General features: G+C 41.6%; 1 pseudogene; it reads right to left on the minus strand.

Moving 5' to 3' along the window:
- Window positions 1-7,417: 7,417 nt before the first annotated feature.
- LOC135560134 (gastrula zinc finger protein XlCGF7.1-like) lies at window positions 7,418-13,880 on the minus strand (annotated as a pseudogene).
- Between the last annotated feature and the right edge of the window lie 1,739 nt (window positions 13,881-15,619).

A 15,619-nucleotide genomic window follows, 5' to 3' on the forward strand; every position in this document is an offset into this window, starting at 1 on the left:
AATTAATTGTTACAGAAGCAGACTGTAATCTAATCCACATGGTTCTTAATGAAATCAAATCTCCATCTTCCTCTTCTCGTCTCTCAGTTCCACTCTGCCCCGGTGTTTTCCTACAGTCGACCAGCCCCAGCAGAACGTGCTGCCTCAAACTTGCGGGTGTTGTACTATCATTTTTTGAATTAGTAAAGTTTCCCAGATGAGCTCCTCTCTCCTGTCCAGTTGTTATTATTAGTTGTTCTATAGGTGATAAAACCTAAAATACGACAAATGGATTCAAAAGAACAAACGTGAGGATTGTAAATGGAGCAGCCATGCATCTGTCAGGAAGAATATACAGAACTATTGCAGAGATATTAGCCCAGAGAACATTAGCGATGGAAAATGGCTACTATACAAGGCCGACAAGTGGACGAGTACAAAGAATTGCGGGAGGATTTTGAAAGCTATCTTGTGCTTTTGGAGCTATGGATGTTTGCAAATGACATTAAAGACTTAAAGACGACAAGAATGTCAGTGTTTCTTTCTGTGATCGGTGCAGAGACATATGGACTATTAAAGAGACTGATCACACCTGATACAAGTACTTTCAAGTATGAGGAACTGAAGCTAGTGTTGCTAGCTCACTACAAACCAGAACCTCTGGTGATTGCGGAGCAATTTCATTTGAAAAAAACATAACCAGAAGGAAGGAGAGTATGTGTCTGATTATGCGCTGGCTTTGCGATAGTTATCAGGTAGCTGTGTTTTTGGCCATATCTAGGAAAAGCATTGAGTGATCAGTTTGTTAGTGGACTGTGCTCTGAAGCTTTGCAGCACAAGATGCTAGCAGAGAAGGATCTAACATTCAGAAAGGCATGTGAGATGGCATTTTCATTTTTTTATTTTTTATTTCACCTTTATTTAACCAGGTAGGCTAGTTGAGAACAAGTTCTCATTTGCAACTGCGACCTGGCCAAGATAAAGCATAGCAGTGTGAACAGACAACACAGAGTTACACATGGAGTAAACAATTAACAAGTCAATAACACAGTAGAAAAAAAGGGGAGTCTATATACAATGTGTGCAAAAGGCATGAGGAGGTAGGGGAATAATTACAATTTTGTAGATTAACACTGGAGTGATAAATGATCAGATGATCATGTACAGGTAGAGATATTGGTGTGCAAAAGAGCAGAAAAGTAAATAAATAAAAACTGTGGGGGTGAGGTAGGTGAAAATGGGTGGGCTATTTACCAATAGATTATGTACAGCTGCAGCGATCGGTTAGCTGCTCAGATAGCTGATGTTTGAAGTTGGTGAGGGAGATAAAAGTCTCCAACTTCAGCGATTTTTGCAATTCGTTCCAGTCACAGGCAGCAGAGTACTGGAACGAAAGGCGGCCGAATGAGGTGTTGGCTTTAGGGATGATCAGTGAGATACACCTGCTGGAGCGCGTGCTACGGATGGGTGTTGCCATCGTGACCAGTGAACTGAGATAAGGCGGAGCTTTACCTAGCATGGCCTTGTAGATGACCTGGAGCCAGTGGGTCTGGCGACGAATATGTAGCGAGGGCCAGCCGACTAGAGCATACAAGTCGCAGTGGTGGGTAGTATAAGGTGCTTTAGTGACAAAACGGATGGCACTGTGATAAACTGCATCCAGTTTGCTGAGTAGAGTGTTGGAAGCGATTTTGTAGATGACATCGCTGAAGTCGAGGATCGGTAGGATAGTCAGTTTTACTAGGGTAAGCTTGGCAGCGTGAGTGAAGGAGGCTTTGTTGCGGAATAGAAAGCCAACTCTTGATTTGATTTTCGATTGGAGATGTTTGATATGGGTCTGGAAGGAGAGTTTGCAGTCTAGCCAGACACCTAGGTACTTATAGGTGTCCACATATTCAAGGTCGGAACCATCCAGTGTGGTGATGCTAGTCGGGCATGCGGGTGCTGGCAGCGATCGGTTGAAAAGCATGCATTTGGTTTTACTAGCGTTTAAGAGCAGTTGGAGGCCACGGAAGGAGTGTTGTATGGCATTGAAGCTCGTTTGGAGGTTAGATAGCACAGTGTCCAATGACGGGCCGAAAGTATATAGAATGGTGTCGTCTGCGTAGAGGTGGATCAGGGAATCGCCCGCAGCAAGACCAACATCATTGATATATACAGAGAAAAGAGTCGGCCCAAGAATTGAACCCTGTGGCACCCCCATAGAGACTGCCAGAGGACCGGACAGCATGCCCTCCGATTTGACACACTGAACTCTGTCTGCAAAGTAATTGGTGAACCAGGCAAGGCAGTCATCCGAAAAACCGAGGCTACTGAGTCTGCCGATAAGAATCTGGTGATTGACAGAGTCGAAAGCCTTGGCAAGGTCGATGAAGACGGCTGCACAGTACTGTCTTTTATCGATGGCGGTTATGATGTCGTTTAGTACCTTGAGTGTGGCTGAGGTGCACCCGTGACTGGCTCGGAAACCAGATTGCATAGCGGAGAAGGTACGGTGGGATTCGAGATGGTCAGTGACCTGTTTGTTGACTTGGCTTTCGAAGACCTTAGATAGGCAGGGCAGAATGGATATAGGTCTGTAACAGTTTGGGTCCAGGGTGTCTCCCCCTTTGAAGAGGGGGATGACTGCAGCAGCTTTCCAATCCTTGGGGATCTCAGACGATAAGAAAGAGAGGTTGAACAGGCTGGTAATAGGGGTTGCGACAATGGCGGCGGATAGTTTCAGAAATAGAGGGTCCAGATTGTCAAGCCCAGCTGATTTATACGGGTCCAGGTTTTGCAGCTCTTTCAGAACATCTGTTATCTGGATTTGGGTAAAGGAGAACCTGGAGAGGCTTGGGCGAGGAGCTGCGGGGGGGCCGGAGCTGTTGGCCGAGGTAGGAGTGGCCAGGCGGAAGGCATGGCCAGCCGTTGAGAAATGCTTGTTGAAGTTTTCGATAATCATGGATTTGTCGGTGGTGACCGTGTTCCCTAGCCTCAGTGCAGTGGGCAGCTGGGAGGAGGTGCTCTTGTTCTCCATGGACTTCACAGTGTCCCAGAACTTTTTGGAGTTGGAGCTACAGGATGCAAACTTCTGCCTGAAGAAGCTGGCCTTAGCTTTCCTGACTGACTGCGTGTATTGGTTCCTGACTTCCCTGAACAGTTGCATATCGCGGGGACTGTTCGATGCTATTGCAGTCCGCCACAGGATGTTTTTGTGCTGGTCGAGGGCAGTCAGGTCTGGAGTGAACCAAGGGATGTATCTGTTCTTAGTTCTGCATGCTTATCTAAAATGGTGAGGAAGTTACTCTTAAAGAATGACCAGGCATCCTCAACTGACGGGATGAGGTCAATGTCCTTCCAGGATACCCGGGCCAGGTCGATTAGAAAGGCCTGCTCACAGAAGTGTTTTAGGGAACGTTTGACAGTGATGAGGGGTGGTCGTTTGACTGCGGCACCGTAGCGGATACAGGCAATGAGGCAGTGGTCACTGAGATCCTGGTTGAAGACAGCGGAGGTGTATTTGGAGGGCCAGTTGGTCAGGATGACGTCTATGAGGGTGCCCTTGTTTACAGAGTTAGGGTTGTACCTGGTGGGTTCCTTGATGATTTGTGTGAGATTGAGGGCATCTAGCTTAGATTGTAGGACTGCCGGGGTGTTAAGCATATCCCAGTTTAGGTCACCTAACAGAACAAACTCTGAAGCTAGATGGGGGGCAATCAATTCACAAATGGTGTCCAGGGCACAGCTGGGAGCTGAGGGGGGTCGGTAGCAGGCGGCAACAGTGAGAGACTTATTTCTGGAGAGAGTAATTTTCAGAATTAGTAGTTCGAACTGTTTGGGTATGGACCTGGAAAGTATGACATTACTTTGCAGGCTATCTCTGCAGTAGACTGCAACTCCTCCCCCTTTGGCAGTTCTATCTTGACGGAAGATGTTATAGTTGGGTATGGAAATCTCTGAATTTTTGGTGGCCTTCCTGAGCCAGGATTCAGACACGGCAAGGACATCAGGGTTAGCAGAGTGTGCTAAAGCAGTGAGTAAAACAAACTTAGGGAGGAGGCTTCTGATGTTGACATGCATGAAACCAAGGCTTTTTCGATCACAGAAGTCAACAAATGAGGATGCCTGGGGACATGCAGGGCCTGGGTTTACCTCCACATCACCCGCAGAACAGAGAAGGAGTAGTATGAGGGTGCGGCTAAAGGCTATCAAAACTGGTCGCCTAGAGCGTTGGGGGCAGAGAATAAGAGGAGCAGGTTTCTGGGCATGGTAGAATATATTCAGGGCATAATGCGCAGACAGGGGTATGGTGGGGTGCGGGTATGGCGGAGGTAAGCCCAGCAAGTACACCAGGGATATTACAGAGTAACAAAAGAGGCTCAAGCAGTAAATGCAGTGAATAAAAATGCTAAAACATTTCCCAGGACAGGAAACGGACAGTTCAATGGCAGAAATGACAATGTAGAGAAACAGTATAAAAAGATAACACAAGGCAACAGAATTCTGGTCAGCAACCATGCTACAGGTGCAGAGGAAAACATTCTGCTCGTGGTTGCAGATTCAAAAATGAGAAATACATGTCTGTTTTAAAGTTGGACACATTGCCTCTGCATGTAGGAACAGCAGAGCAGGACAGACACACTATGTTGATACTGCTCAGAGCCATGGCAAGAGTAAGGAGGATGATTCAGTTTTTTGGGGTGTATACAGTTTACACTTCCTCCAATGGGAAAAGGGTGTGACAATGAATGTCACATTGGATGGAAAGGATTTGGACATGCAGTTAGACACAGAGGCCGCTGTCTCTCTGGTCTCGGAACTGTGTTTCCATGATGCTCTGACTCACCTGCCGTTAAAGAAAACACAGTGAGAAAATTCCTTTGCTTGGTGAGACGATTCCTTTGCTGGGTGAGACGATTCCTTTGCTGGGTGAGACGAGTCCTTTGCTGGGTGAGACGATTCCTTTGCTGGGTGAGACCATTCCTTTGCTGGGTGAGACCATTCCTTTGCTGGGTGAGACCATTCCTTTGCTGGGTGAGAACATTCCTTTGCTGGGTGAGACCATTCCTTTGCTGGGTGAGACCATTCCTTTGCTGGGTGAGACTATTCCTTTGCTGGGTGAGAACATTCCTTTGCTGGGTGAGAACATTCCTTTGCAAGGTGAGACCATTCCTTTGCTTGGTGAGACGATTCCTTTGCTGGGTGAGACGATTCCTTTGCTGGGGGAGAACATTCCTTTGCTGGGGGAGAACATTCCTTTGCTGGGGGAGAACATTCCTTTGCTGGGGGAGAACATTCCTTTGCTGGGTAAGAACATTCCTTTGCTGGGTAAGAACATTCCTTTGCTGGGTGAGAACATTCCTTTGCGAGGTGTTGGGGAATAATCAGAATTAGTTGGGTAACATAGATAGGATGTTTTATTGTCATGATATGCTTATGAGTTATTTCTCATAAGAATGTATTTTGTTGTACTATAGTGGTGGCCATTGGCAGTTCTCTGTTCTCTGTCAGGACTAAGTTGCTTGGGCCGTAGAGAGGGGAGAGGTCAAGGTGTCATCATGTGTAAACATATCTTTTGCTCCACTGTGTCTGTGTGCCAGTCACTCCCTACTTTTCCCATCGGGGAGAGGAGGATGGCAGTGTCTGGAATCATTCTATGCTCCCTCTATCTTAACCTATAGCCTCACTCTCCTCTCCGTGAGCTTGTCCAGGATTGGTTGTATTTAGAATTGGTTGTATCTAAATGACAATTTGTTATATATCATAGGGTGGGGGTAATGTCTTGGTACCATTTTGTACCAAGGACAAAATAAGAGCTTTGTTTAGGAGACCAAACTGAACGATAATTTATAGCCAACTCTGTCTGGCTAGGGGATACTCTTCTCTGAAGTAAAGTCTTTCTTTGTGTAAGTTCCTGGGACCTGTGGATTGTCATGTCGTCTAGGGGGGGTGGATCTTCGCTATAAAGGATCCCATTTGCCATTATGTTGGGACTCTCAACTTTTCATTAGATATACTGAACTGTTGAAAGTCAAAATGCTATTGCAATGTGGAAGGGACTCTCAGAGAATTCATTGATAGACACTGAATTGATCTGAGAGTCACAGGGTTTGTGATAGAGCTCATATAATTAAAGATGGACTTTGATAACTAACTCTGACTTGTGTGTGTGGTTTGCTCCCATGATTTGGTAAATAGAGAAAATTTCCACGACAGAGGTGAGAACATTCCTTTACAAGGTGAGAACATTCCTTTGCTGGGTGAGAACATTCCTTTGCTGGGTGAGAACATTCCTTTGTTAGGTGATAATCGATAGTGATTCAAAGTGGTTGGAAGTTTTTCACAAAACTTCAAAGACATTATGAACTTCATCAAAAACCTACGAATGCTGTTTGCAGCCTATGGATTGTGCAATGGAATTGTCTCTGATAATGGACCACAGCTGGTCTCTTCTGCTTTCAAACAATTCCTAAAAAACTACGGAATCAAGCAGACCCTTCCTGCTTACCATCCTGCCTCGAATGGTGCAGCAGAAAGGTCAGTCCAGATACTCAAGCGAGCTCTGATAAAATAGTTTGAGGACAACAGACAATCTACTGTCTTTCTCAAGCATCGCTGAGCCAATGTTCCGCAGGACCCCCCACAGAGTCACATGTCAGACCCCTGCTGAGCTCTTCCTGAAGCGCCAGATCCGAACACGCTTCAAACTACTCCGACCTGACTTAGCTAAAACAGTGGAAGAAAAACATGCCAAACAAAAGAAACACCATGACCATGGTAGACTACACCTTCGAGTTTTCCAGGAGGAACAACAAGTGTGACAGGGAAATGGATTCAGGCGACAGTAATCTGGAAACTGGGACCTGTGACTTACCTCATTCAGGACGGAAAGAGAAAACATTTAAATCACTGTGTAGATTTATTGTTAGGCCTCATTAAATAAAGCTGATTATATTGTGTTATTTAATACATGGAGCGTACTAAGTGAAATCAAGTCCAGCAAATACTGAGAGATGGTTTAACCCCAAATCATTTTCATGAAAAATTATACTGCATTTTACAAAACATTTGACTAAAAACTACAACAATTACAATGTATATTGCATGATGTGTATGAAGGGCCCGATTCAATCTTGAGATATGTTGACGTAACATGGACTTAAGTCAATAAAATGTGGACATTAGGCAATATTTTTGGACTCTCGTCGATGTTAGGTTCTCAAGTCTGAATAGGGTTCGAAGTGTGGGTGTACAGTGGGGCAAAAAAGTATTTAGTCAGCCACCAATTGTGCAAGTTCTCCCACTTTAAAAAATGAGAGAGGCCTGTAATTTTCATCATAGGTACATTTCAACTATTACGGACAAAATGAGAAAAGTAAATACAGAAAATCACATTGTAGGATTTTTAATGAATTTATTTGCAAATTATGGTGGAAAATAGTATTTGGTCACCTACAAACAAGCAAGATTTCTGGCTCTCACAGACCTGTAACTTCTTCTTTAAGAGGCTCCTCTGTCCTCCACTCGTTACCTGTATTAATGGCACCTGTTTGAACTTGTTTTCAGTATAATAGACACCTGTCCACAACCTCAAACAGTCACACTCCAAACTCCACTATGGCCAAGACCCAAGAGCTGTCAAAGGACACAAAAAACAAAATTATAGACCTGCACCAGGCTGGGAAGACTGAATCTGCAATAGGTAAACAGCTTGGTTTGAAGAAATCAACTGTGGGAGCAATTATTAGGAAATGGAAGACATACAAGACCACTGATAATCTCCCTCGATCTGGGGCTCCACGCAAGATCTCACCCTGTGGGGTCAAACTGATCATAAGAACGGTGAGCAAAAATCCCAGAACCTCACGGGGAGACCTAGTGAATGACCTGCAGAGAGCTGGGACCAAAGTAACAAAGCCTACCATCAGTAACACACTACGCCGCCAGGGACTCAAATCCTGCAGTGCCAGACGTGTCCCCCTGCTTAAGCCAGTACATGTCCAGACCTGTCTGAAGTTTGCTAGAGAGTATTTGGATGATCCAGAAGAAGATTGGGAGAATGTCATATGGTCAGATGAAACAAAAATATAACTTTTTGGTAAAAACTCAACTCGTCGTGTTTGGAGGACAAAGCATGCTGAGTTGCATCCAAAGAACACCATACCTACTGTGAAGCATGGGGGTGGAAACATCATGCTTTGGGGCTGTTTTCTGCAAAGGGAACTTTCAACAACAATAATCCTGTAAGTCTGCTTTCGTCTACTTTTACCTGACAGCAACTTGGGAAAGAGTTCAATTTGAGTCCAGATGTTCTCAAGGCTGTTGTTGCATCTCCCTCCCTGCAGCCATAGAAACATAAAGAGAGACAACAAACACACTTTATAACTGGTGAAAAACTACACCTGATACTTCAATTAAGCAGGAAAAATCAGTTATTATAACAGATGTGTAGCACTGTAAGACACGTGTTTCTGTTGTTTTAAACCTGTTTTATTCTCAGGACCAGGACTATAACACTGAGTATTGGGACCCAGGACAACAACATATCCTGGTCTCTATTCTCAGGACCAGGACTACAACATTGAGTATTGGGACCCAGGACAACAACATATCCTGGTCTCTATTCTCAGGACCAGGACTATAACACTGAGTATTGGGACCCAGGACAACAACATATCCTGGTCTCTATTCTCAGTACCAAGACTATAACACTGAGTATTGGGACCCAGGCTAACAATTCCTGGTCTCTATTGTCAGTACCATGACTATAACACTGAGAATTGGGACCCAGGCCAACAACATATCCTGGTCTCTTCTACAGAATATTTAAACAATGAATATGCAATCAGCAATGTAAAACAAAACAAGAAAACATGAAACCACATTCCAGGTAATGTTTTACAATATTTTCATACATGTCAGGATTTGGCCAGGGTTGTTCCGGTTTTTGGTCACTAGATTCCCCCATTGTGCTTTTTGACCTTTTGTTTTCCCTTGTTCCCGGTTATTATTTGCACCTGTGCCTCGTTTCCCCTGATTGTATTTAAACCCTTAGTTTTCCTCAGTTCTTTGCTCCGTGTTTGTATGTTAGCACCCAGCCCTAGTATGCTGTGAACTTTTGTTGCTGCCGTTGGACTCTCTTGTGGAATTCTGTTTTTGTTCTTGTTTAATTATTTTTGAGTATCTTTTGAGGCTTTTTCATGCTATACCTACCACCTTGTGGATTTACCTTTTTGTCTTGGAGGATTACCTATGTTCTCGTGGAATTCCTTTTGACGTTGTGGAGTTATATGTTTGCCTGAAGGACTTTCCTTTTTTACTTTATTAAATACACTGTCTCAAGTACTGCTGTGTCTGCCTCATCTTCTGGGTTCTGCCGACTATTCGTGGCTCAGTTAAGTGACTGTTTCTCACTCCGGAGACCCGGGTTCGTAACCGGGTCCTGACAATACAGGCATTTGTTCCACGTAACAACTCGCCAAAAAGAAGTAGAATGGTAATGTATAGGACATTGTGCTGGAATTGTATTTCTGAAGAGAGTGCTCGCTCTTTTCTCACTCGGTTTTGGTTCATGCAGGTAACTGTCCCCCTCAGACCAATTGGCAGAACATCTTTTAGGACCAAATTATTTATACAAGAGGCCAATGATCCTCATTAAAAATTATTATAGATTTTAAAAACATATTAATGTGATAAGCAGACATTGTTGAGCAGATAATGGATGTAATTTATTTTTCTATTGAATAAATGAATACACACCTTGTATTGTTGAAACATTCTACATTAAAGTTATTTAATGGATAATAGGAGATATAGAAATAAGATACAGCTCTGAACACTCCTACTCCAAGCCACTTGATACACATGGATCCAGAGATGCATATTATGCTACACAGGTTACCATGGTAATCAGACTTAGTAAACTGTTAGAGAATGGGAGATGGATGACTCTTTACAAGATGTTTTCTATGTAAACTTTATTTAGGGATCTGGAACTGGTGCCGGAGATGAAAGATGACATGTTTGTGTTTTCTGGTGGTTTTTCAGTGACCTGAATGAGCAAAGCTCTTTCCACATAGACAGGAGTAAGGTTTCTCTCCAGTGTGTATTCGCTGGTGTGTTGTCAGTCAGATTGAAATCTAGAGCAAAACTCTTTCCACACTGATCACAGCTATAAGGCTTCTCTCCTGTGTGTCTGCGTTGATGTGAAGTCAGGTCTCCAGTTCGACTGAACCTCTTCCCACACTGATCACAGCTATTAGGCTTCTCTCCTGTGTGTATGCGTTGGTGTGTAGTCAGTGCTCCTGATTGATTGAAGCTCTTCCCACATTGATCACAGCTATAAGGCTTCTCTCCTGTGTGTATGCGTTGGTGTGTAGTCAGGTTTCTGGATAGAGCAAAGCTCTTCCCACATTGATCACAGCTATAAGGCTTCTCCCATGTGTGTATGCGTTGGTGTGTAGTCAGGGATCCTGAATGATTGAAACTCTTCCCACAATCAAAGCAGGTGTAAGTCTTCTCCCTTGTATGAATTCTCTGATTAGATTTTAAGATTTTAAATGCAGCAAAACTCTTACCACTCTGAGAGCAGTGGTATGGGTTCTCTCCATTGTGAATATGCTCATGAATCATCAATTCCTTCTGTTTAGCAAAACTCTTCCCACAGTCAAAGCAGCAGTGGTGAGGTTTCTTCCCTATACCTCTATGCTGGTGGAGGTGTTCTGATCTGGAGAGACTCTTCTCTTTCTTGTCAGCATCATGATGTTGTTGAGGCTCCCCAGATGATAAGCCCCTCCCACTGAGAGAGCAACGATTAGGGCTGTCCCCTGTGAAAAAAAGACATTGAATAACTACGTTTTGCAAATATGGATCCATAAACGGATGTCTATGAAAGACTGCCTTTTGGGTCCCCTTGACATTTTTCCTGTAATAATTGCATGCTAATATTGCATTTTAAAACTGTAATATTCAATAAAGTACCATTTAATACAGAACACATGGAGAATTTAATTAATCTGATTTTTTTGGGGGGGGGGAACTAAAGTGACACAAATCAGCATTTTGACAGGTCCCTCTGTCAACCCTGTGTAACTTCTAGAAAGATTTTAACCCATCTAATACAATAATTACTCCAATTTTTACCATCATTGAGTAAAGTTACAAGCGCAGAATAATATGATTATTGTGAAGTCAATTAGTATAGGAGTTTAATTTAAACGTTGACATGCTTGGAAAGTAGAACAATTTCCCTCAAACCTGTTTACATGGACACATCTAAAATCAGGCTGCTCTGATGGGACTTTGCTGAAAATGGCCAATCAAAATAAAGGTTCTGTAAAAGCGATCATGTTATTTTTTTGAAGCATATTTAATTCTGAGTTATTAAAAATGTAGTTTGTATGTGAAAACTATTTCTAAGCAGCATACTTTTAGTTTTTCCTGAACTCACTGCCCTCGGTCAAAAGATGTTAGCTGGCGCTGCTTGTGTTAGAACATACACAGATTAAATACACCTCTATAACTCTGATTAAAGTGTTTACATGTCCTAATCATTCTAAAGATTGTTCAGAAAACCAGGTGTTTTTAAAGGCATATCCTTACTTCCCATTACAGAGTAAGGTGTTTACATGACTAATGACATACTCGGCCTACTGCCATAATCAGTTTAATAGGAAATGATTAGTGTGCATGTAAAGCCCTAGTTATTTGGTTACTTTAACAGTCATTTCTGAACATGATTTATTTTGTGTGATTAGTGATTCATTTACGTCTGTCCCTCATTTTAAGGTCAACCCTGTTACATGAACTGAACTCTTGTTTTAATATGGTGAAACTATTCTTTCAAAAAATATTTTTTGAAAATAAATATTTTTTTGCATAAGAAACATTGAACATATAATAGTCACATCATAGAGTAAAAGCAGATGATGGTTCTACTATTTTTGTAAATTCTGTTTTGTGGTGGGAAACTGAGCATCTCAACCCTTCTATCCAGACACAGACATGATATAGATGTTTTAACAATAACTTTTTATGTTAAGACTGCATTCAATTACTACTTCCTGTTGCACAATACTAGCTTCCATTCCCCCGTCACAAGCAGATTCATGGCTGATTTAAAGGACTATTTTACCAATGTAGTGTTTTTGTTGTTTTCAGAAGTCCCCTGTTATGGTCAACCCTGTTACTTTATTTGGTACATTGGCTCTGACTATAGTATTTATATTTCATTAAACCTTGAGATGGCAAAACATGTATTTTATTAAGTTGAACATGTGCTTTTTATGACAGAATGTTAAAATGTGAAATCAAACTTTTTTTTGGTACACTTCTTAAAATTGGGTGGAACGACCAGATATTTTCATCAATATATAAATCATTCATTAATTGTTACAGAAGCAGAATGTAGTCTCATCCACACGCCATGGTTCTTACTTAATGAAATCACATCTCCATATTCCTCTTCTCCTCTCTCAGTTCCACTCTGCCCCGGTGTTTTCCTGCATTCAACCAGACCCAGCAGTAAAGTACAGGGAGGCGATCGACCTGGGGACTCTGGGAGGGTGGAGGGGAACGGCCTAGATTTGTCCTGTTGGAAGTATTCAACATAGATTAACATTAAACCAAATATTGTATTAATTTAGTCTAAACCTCTGATTTGGGTGCATCCCTCGAACATCTCCTTTTTCCTCAAATGTTCAATTGTACACTACTTCCCACAAATCTAAGAGCATTAGATTGGTGGAGGAATGGGCTAGTTTCCACCATATCTCATACCAGTCATTTCCTTTCAAACAGCGATGAAGAGGTGAAGCAAGAGGGATAACTGGGCCCAAAATCTAGCTTCTGCCTTTTTTGATCGAATATACATTTCGTAACGATTAGGTTGTTAGGAGTGTATTGATAAAAATAGGAAACTTTATATGGTCGTCACTCGTTACCGCAAACAAAGCCATAAACCACGCCCATTTCTACCATTGATCTTATTAACAAAACTTCTAACTTTATGCCTAATAATGGTCCCACCTGATCTTATTGTGAATTTTCCAGTACTTATGTGGCAATGATTTAAATGATTTATTTTTTAACCCTAACCTTAACACCACTTCTAGCTTTATGTCTAACCTTAAATAAATAAAAATACGATATAGACATTTGTGGCTGTGGAAACTAGTGGAAACACGCATGTCTGCCCTCTCATTGGCTATAATGTTCCCACCTGATCTTGCCTCTTTGCCGATTGCCTTCCATTTTTGAAGACATTTATTTTCTTTGTTTGAACGGACACTTGAGTATCTGGTCAAATAATGGACAGTGTGTTCGAAATCAGTGAATGATAATCACAGATTCCTAAACATGATATAGTAGCAGGCTACTTTGAAGAAGAAAAAAAATCCCAACAAGTTTTACCGTCATGCTTTTTTTCGTCGAAACGTTTAAACCCAACACAGGAATGTGGAGGATCAAAGACGATTAAAACGAGGATGAAACATTTTGCACAAAACAGCAGGCCTATACTGTTAAAGCCAGACTTACCCGATCCATTGTGGAAGCTATTATTTATTTGTATGGAATTAAATATTGTTGGCTACAGTACAGTTAGACTACTTTGTTGTAGTGTAGAGATAATGACTTGGGAGTTGCGGAGAGAAAATTAGATTCCCAAGGCTGCAAATGATGCGTTCCTAGACCAGAGCAATCAAACATCTACTTCAATATCAACACGGAATTAAGTTCAAACAAATAAACGTCTCATGTATCCTAATATTTCTTCAGAAAGTTCCTGGATAACATTATAGGGGATCTATAAAAGTCGAGTAAAGTCAAGAAAACGTTAAGAATCTTGTTGTTTGTTATCGTCTACCCTTGCCTGGCAGTAACTTGGAACACATGAGCAAAGAGTGAGTATCTGAATAGGCCTCTCGTGAGGAGGTGTCTGAGAATGACTATTTCCGGTCTTTGGCTGCTGATATAATGGCAGCTGCTGGACACGACCAGCACAGACAGGACAAAGAGCTGTTTTTGCAAGTCTTTGCAATGGGATCCTTGTTTAGTGAGTCAGCCAGATCAGAGGAAGTAGGGATGACCAGGGATGTTCTCTTGATAAGTGTGTGAATTGAACCATTTTCGGTCCTGCTAAACATTCAAAATGTAACGAGTACTTTTGAGTGTCAGGGAAAATGTATGGAGTAAAAGGTATATACTTTTCTTTGGGAATGTAGTGAAGTAAAAGTTGTCAAATATTTAAATACTCAAGTAAAGTACAGATTCCCACCAAAAAACAACGTAAGTAAAAATACTTTAAAGTACTGCTTAAGTATTTTACACCACTGCGTAAGTCTTTCTTCTAAACTAAATTACAGCCAAATGTATTGTATTTATAACTAACTCCCTTCTGTCTATGTATATAACTTGTATACAATAAAACATAACAATAAACATAATGCTTTATCGCTACAATAAAGCTGACGTTGGAGAACTAATGACAATCTCATCGCTGCTGCCTGGATGCTTTCACGTTGCCCTCATCTGGGTTTCTTGTTGTGTTAGAGGAATTGAATTCCTATATGTTCATTAACCAATTAAATTGTAACAAAGCAAAACACTTTGTCTGTTTCTAAGAATTTGTAAGGTTCTTATTTGCATAAAATAGACAAAGATCAGCCTCAAAATTAATCAGTAGCGTTTATTCCCGAGAGCTCTGGTCATAATACCATGTACATTGGTTTATATACCTCACATTTCATCATAAATGTCCCTCCTCCTCTCAGATACAATGGCAATATAGTTCACAAGCCTTCTCACATTGTTTAAAAGGTGGCAGACAATCTACTACAAGCCCAAGCTCTCTCCCTGGGTAGGGACAGAATGTCCAGTAAGGAACACAGTATTCCAGCCGGTCTGACGATAGCTCTGCTCGTTTCTAACAAGGAACAGAAAGTCCTTGTTCTAATTCTTGACTAAAACTACACACCTAATATTCAGTATTATGATTATAATAAGATTCATACATTAACAGAGTAGTACTCTGTTTAGTTATAATTCTAAGCTAAATGTATACATAATTTAGTCATTATTCATGAAAATCCCATAACATGTTGTTAGCAAGCAAATGGACAAGCAGTAGCCTGCTGCAGTAGTCAGACTACACGAATTAACAACATTTTATTTTTACACTGCAAAAATATTTGAGAACAGTCAGACCTCGAATGCTAGCTAACGAACGGTCTGTGTGCTGACTACAGGTTTAACTAACATTATTTGATTGTAACATTAACATTGTCTGTGTGCTGACTACAGGTTTAACAAACGTTAGTTTATTGTAACATTGACACTGTGTGTGGACTACAGGTTTGGAGGCCACTCCACAGATGAACCCTCTAAATCAAATCAAATTTATTTGTCACATACACATGGTTAGCAGATGTTAATGCGAGTGTAGCGAAATGCTTGTGCTTCTAGTTCCGACAGTGCAGTAATAACCAATGAGTAATCTAACCTAACAATTCCAAAACTACTACCTTATACACACAAGTGTAAAGGGATAAAGAATATGTACATAAAGATATATGAATGAGTGATGGTACAGAACGGCATAGGCAAGATGCAGTAGATGGTATCGAGTACAGTATATACATATGAGATGAGTAATGTAGGG

This window comes from Oncorhynchus nerka, linkage group LG15, assembly GCF_034236695.1.
Source record: "Oncorhynchus nerka isolate Pitt River linkage group LG15, Oner_Uvic_2.0, whole genome shotgun sequence".
Taxonomy (NCBI): Eukaryota; Metazoa; Chordata; class Actinopteri; order Salmoniformes; family Salmonidae; genus Oncorhynchus; species Oncorhynchus nerka.